Source organism: Pipistrellus hanaki (assembly GCF_964339955.1).
Source record: "Pipistrellus hanaki genome assembly, chromosome: 1".
NCBI lineage: Eukaryota > Metazoa > Chordata > Mammalia > Chiroptera > Vespertilionidae > Pipistrellus > Pipistrellus hanaki.
This window is the reverse complement of record NC_140503.1, coordinates 120549033-120555032: the sequence shown is the minus strand read 5'-3', so window position 1 is coordinate 120555032 and position 6000 is coordinate 120549033.

Here is a 6000-nt window from a genome sequence, read left to right as displayed (position 1 = left end):
ATATATATATATATATATATATATATATATATATATACACATACATACACACACACACATACAGATATATATGTTTAAAAATTGTAAGTCATGAACTGTCTGTATATATACACATACATATACATGAAAATAAAGGGTTAAAATTTCTGAATATTAATTTTGTAGCCTGCTAATTTATTGAATTCCTTTATCACTTCTAGTTTTTTTGGTGGTGTCTATGGTTTTCAGAATATAGTATCTTGTCATCTATAAATAATAGCTTTACTTCTTTCTTTTCAATTTGGATGCCTTTTATTTCTTTTATTGGTCTGATTGCTGTGGCTAGAACTTCCAAGGTTGTGCCAATTAAGAGAGGTGAAAACAGACATCACTCTCTCATTCCTGATATTAAGGGAAACACTTCATTTTTGCACATTGACTAGGATGTGAGCTATCATATATGATCATTATTATATTGATGTATGTTCCCGCTATTCCCACTCTCTTGAACATTCTGCCTTATGACCCAGCAATCCACTTCTGGTAATAAATCTGAGGAAATCTGAAACACTGATTCAAAAGAATATATGCACCGCCATCTTCATTGCCATATTATTAACAATAGCCAAGATTTAGAAGCAGCCCAAGTGCCCTTAGGTATAGGAGCAGATAAGAAAAACCTTTGGTACATTTACACAATGAGAAAGCACCCAGGCACATAAAAGAAGAAAATTTTACCTTTTGCAACAACATGGACAGAATGGAGATTATTACACTAAGAGAATAAGTCCATCAGAGAAAAACAAATCTATAGGATCTTACTTAGATGTGGAATCTAATGAACAGAACATTTAAGCAAACAAAATAGAAAGAAAAGCACAGCTATATAGATCAGATTGATGGCTGGGTGGTTGGGGGCTGAATAAATGAGGTGAATGGAATAAGGGGGAGATTCAAAGTACTAAGGAAGGAATAAATGGCGATTTAAATAACTTTACTTTGGGTGATCAATATGCAAATGATGTTTCATTGAGTTATAGAACACTTGAAACCTGTATTGTTTTATTAACCATTGTCAACCCAAGAATTTCAATAAAAATACTAAAAAATTACAGAAAAAACAACAACAAACAAACAAAACCCATCTCTGCCTCGCATGTGTGGCTTAGTCTTTGAGTGTTGACCTATGGACATGAGGTCACTGTTCCATTCCTTGTTTTCTCCATATTTGCTTTGGTTACTTAAGAAATGTAGGAATGTTTTCTTCTAATGAGGGTGCACATGAGATAAGGTTTACAGAGAGAGTTGTTTGTTTCTGCTGGGAGTTATATCCTAATAGCTCCTTGACTAAATTGCTGGTAAGAAACAGCTTGCGTATTAAATCTTCACTGAAATATTGAGCTCAAAATCTCCCCAGACTTCCTCTGGATAAACTTCACTAAGTCCTGTGATTATATTTAGACTTAGCAGCTATTGGGAATTTACAGTGGAGCATGAAAATCATTATACTCTTTAAGATGCCTGCTGTATGTTACATTTTGCAGTTTAAAAATGACATTTTGCCTGGTTCTAACATAGAGTTGACTCTTAAATATCAAAACCGAACTGTGGAGGATGAAGTCTAGTAATTGCTTTGATTTTTTTTTAACAGAGATTTTACTATTGACAAATGACTTATTCTAAAGGGCACAAAACTAAGGTGAATGGTGGTATGATATCAGAAAAAAAAATATAGCATAGAGTACAATCCTCTAAAACCAAAATACAAAGATTATAATCTCTGAAGGCTTAAAAAAAAGTTGACAAAGTAAAACATAGGGTAAGACATGGAAAAATAAAAGGTCCTTTTATTTCATCAGTAGCATAGAAGCAGAAGATCAGGCTGCAAGGATTCTTAGGAAGAATGCAATCAGCAATTATCAAATAGACAATTAACAATTTACTGCAGACAAGGAAAAGTAAGAATATTCCCAAGGGCATAGGAGCAGAAATAAAAGAACTACTTTTGAAGGCCTTGAAATTAGTGTTATATGTAAAAACAGCTGCAATGCCTAGCTTGGGTATGGGCACAGGGCAGGCCTCCAAAACACTCATTCTCTTATTTGTCCCCTTTACCTGCTCTCTGCTGTGACTGGTGTTGTAACACAGGGATTAAGAAGGGTGGGATTTCACAAGCCGGACTTCCTGGGAATGTAATTAGTGTTCTGTCACCAAGGAGAAGGGAAACCTGTCAGTGCCCCGGATTCCTCATGTGTAAATAAGTACTGAAAGATGACGTCCATCATAGTGTCACTGGGAAAATTAAGTTAATAAACACAAAAATGCTCAGACGAATACTTGACACATAGAACCTGCTAATGAAGTTTACTTATTAATATTATTAGAAAAGTGATTGTTATGATATACCACCTTGATATTTACTATTTGGACAGTGTCCAGTTCCCTTTTCTGCGGCCTTGTTTCTTACATGGAAATAAATGTTATGGATATTTATCAGTTCCCTCTTAGCAAAACATACCAAAGATATGATCTAAGTTGTCAAATTACAATAAAAACCTGAAGATGGTTGCTGAAACCAGTTTGGCTCAGTGAGTAGAGCCTGCAGACTGAAGGGTCCCTGGTTCGATTCCGGTCAAGGGCATGTACCTTGGTTGCAGGCACATCCCCGGGGGGGGGGGGGGGGGGGGGGTGCAAGAGGCAGCTGTTGGATGATTCTCTCTCATTGATGTTTCTAACTCTCTATCCCTTTCTCTTCCTCTCTGTAAAAAAATCAACAAAATATATTTTTTTAAAAACCTGAAGATGTCCTGATAGATTAATCTAATATTTACGTTGCTAATGGTTTAATATATTTCACCTGCAAGATACAGTTTGCATTTTAAGATTTATTTTAATTATTTATAGTTAGAGAAAAGTATACAGATATACAGGATACTCTGTAGAATCAATAAATCTATATTTTGAGCTACGTGAGGATCTTGCTTTTTCCATTTTCAAGTAAAACTAAGTATTATAAATAGACAATAACCATTTAAACTGAAGATTCTGATATAGGACTTTTACCCAAATATAGCAATATTTGACCAATCTCTAGGTTATAAAAATTATATTCAATATGCTTAAACTAACAGGTTTTTAAAATAAAAAAATATTCTTTTTTTTCAACCTCAAGGTGCTTTTAATTACAAAAGATGTACAATGATGCATTATAAAACTTGGAAGCTACTTTATGAAAAGTCCAGTCTAAATATTGCTTGACAAGGGACCTGGGAGTTAGGACCCTGGCAGGGAGTCTGATTCTTGCTGGGATGGTTCTGTCATGAGCAATGAAAACATGCTCAGAACCACCTGTGCATCCATCAGAAGAGCCAAGGAGAGTCAGAACTGGAAATGCCTTCAGATATGCAAATGGGCGGGAATACACAGCAAACAGTTCAGCTCGGGGAACGGACAGGAGACTTGGGAGAAAGCGAACAGGACAGAGGAGAATTCATGGTCATCTTTGACACGATCAGGAAAATGTTCTCCGAACACTTTATGTCCTCAAAACCACAACCATACAGAGAGGAAAAATGGGAAGAGAAGGTTTTAGTTCTATGATGTTTAACTACTGATAAGTGATAGCACAGGCATGGATTCCTTGTAACAAAACTAATTATTGAAACACATTTAGCACGCAGTCCTGGGCGGCTACGGCCCGCGCCTGGCTGGTCTTAGAGGCCCCGGGAGCCACTCACCAGCTGAGGTCAGAGCGGCCACCTCCGGGGTGTCCTTGCCGCCATCCAAGCAAAGGGTGTGTATGCTGCCCAACACCGTCCCAGAGGGAAAGCTCAGACGGATGGACCCAAGGACAAATTCAATCCAGTGCTAAGCCTTATTGTTCTTCTTATACTGCCCCAAACAGCCGCTTTCCCGGAAGCCCCCGGGGCAGCGCACGTCATCAGGCAGGTCCTGGTCCCCAGCTGTAAGGCCGGGCTGCCTCCCCGCAGACAGAGAGAGCTGGGACCCCACACAGATGACCCCGTGGGGAAGGCACTGTGCAAAGAGTGAATGATGCTGGGGTCCCCACTCTTAATAAAAACCTCTTGTGACATCAGAACCGTCTGTCTGAAAGGTCAGGCCAGATGCTGGGGCTTGGACACAGGGAAGGCAGCCAGGAGCTGGCTTTTCTGGGCTCCTGAGCCCCCACAAGGGAAGGCCCTTTGCTTCAGCAGCCACTCCCCCCCTTCCCCCCAGGGCCCCTCAGATCTTTTCAGGGATCTGGGCGTTCAACGGGGAATAAAGCTGGGGAGAAAAAATATTCTTAATTGGTGGTACAAAATTGCCCCAAAAGTCTTTTGCATACTTTGTTTATTTTCATATGTGTACTTGTGCCTGTGTGTGTGTGTGTGTGTGTGTGTGTGTGTGTGTTTAGTCAAACACACTATTTTCATGGATAGTCAAACACATGCACAAGGAAAAGTAACAGAGCTAATTCATTCTGGGAAGTTCACTTTAAAACATATTTATTTTTCTAGGTATAACGATATGAAACTTCATAATGTTTATATTTTAATGGCTCTTTCATTGAAATTCTTTTTCAGAAATATTCTCATCGTCAGTAAGGAAAGGTAGTAGGGAAACAACTGTGTTATACACCCATGGGCAGATAATAGTGTGGTGAAGGCCTGGACAGGGTGGGGACTGGGTGAAGGGGGAGGAAAAAAGGAGAAAGTCTAATACTCTCAACACTAAAGATAAAATAAAATAATGAACATCTAGGCTGCATTTCTAATCATTTCAGAGAGTCCACTTTTTCCTTATATTCTGTTAAAAAATATTTTCTTCATCTACAAAGAGAAAAGGCAAACTAAATGGAGGTCCTTACTGGTTTTTACCCTTTATGTAGTTACCACCTATAACCAATGTTGTTTCTGCCTGCAAACCAGTGACAGCAAGAATAAGACATCCTCTGAAATGTTATTAAACTTTAAAAATCACACCAAATAACTTCAGTGACAAAGTCCATGTCATATTAAAGGGACAGACCTAAAAAGTTTCTATTAAACCTTTCTGTATGCATTAACATGTCTAGAAAAGTCTGCATTCTTTTGGATGAAAAGGAGAAACTGAAATTTAGGAAGCAACTAGTAGCAGTGTCTACTTAATCACAATCCAGAATAAAGGAGACTTTAGATAATGGAGGCGGACTGTTCCCATCTCACTGGCGAAATGATTGCTTTCTTAAGCCAGGAGCTGCAAATTTGTAATCATAAAGTTTCCATATTTTCAAATAGTTTTCACCAGGCTCAGAACTTAATTATATCCTCACTTCCCATGAGCTGATATGCTAGTCAGGCAAAGACTGCTAGGCTTTATGAGAGTTACATTTCCCACTGTATGTTCTAAAGGGACATACGCTTTTCTTCAGAACTCTTGAGTCCTTGGTTAAGGTGGGTGGACCTCTGGAAAAATGCTCTGTTCTCAGTTCATGGACAAACACGTTTTGAGTCAGAACGAATATGATGGTCCACTCACCAAGGGGATGCTATAGGTAGGGGACAGTCAGCGCTCTTCCTCAGGAGACCCAAGATTTCCACACTAACTGAATGCTTGGTTGTCAATTATTTGTTTTTAAAGCGCTACACTGTGAAACAATGATGTCTGAAGTATGGAAAGCTAGCTGCAAAAATGTCATAATAACAATAACAGTAATAATAATCAGGAGTTGAATATTTACTAAGGGTTTTACTGGAATTATTTCATTTCAATCTCCTGACAGTCTTATGAGAAGAGTCTTATTACTGTTGTTGCTGTTTTATTCTCATTTTTCTTTCTGATAAGGACATTGAAACAAAAAAGACAAACTTTTGTTTGCCAAAGTCAAACAGCTAAATGAGAGAGGTCAGAGGTGAAAACCAGGCAGTCTGACTGCCGAAGGGCTTTCCTGAGCCACCGAGCTCCATGGATTTATTTTGTTTGCTAAGAAGGAAAAGGCACTTAAGATAATGACTTGCTCATCTTATTCAGCACCCGTCACAG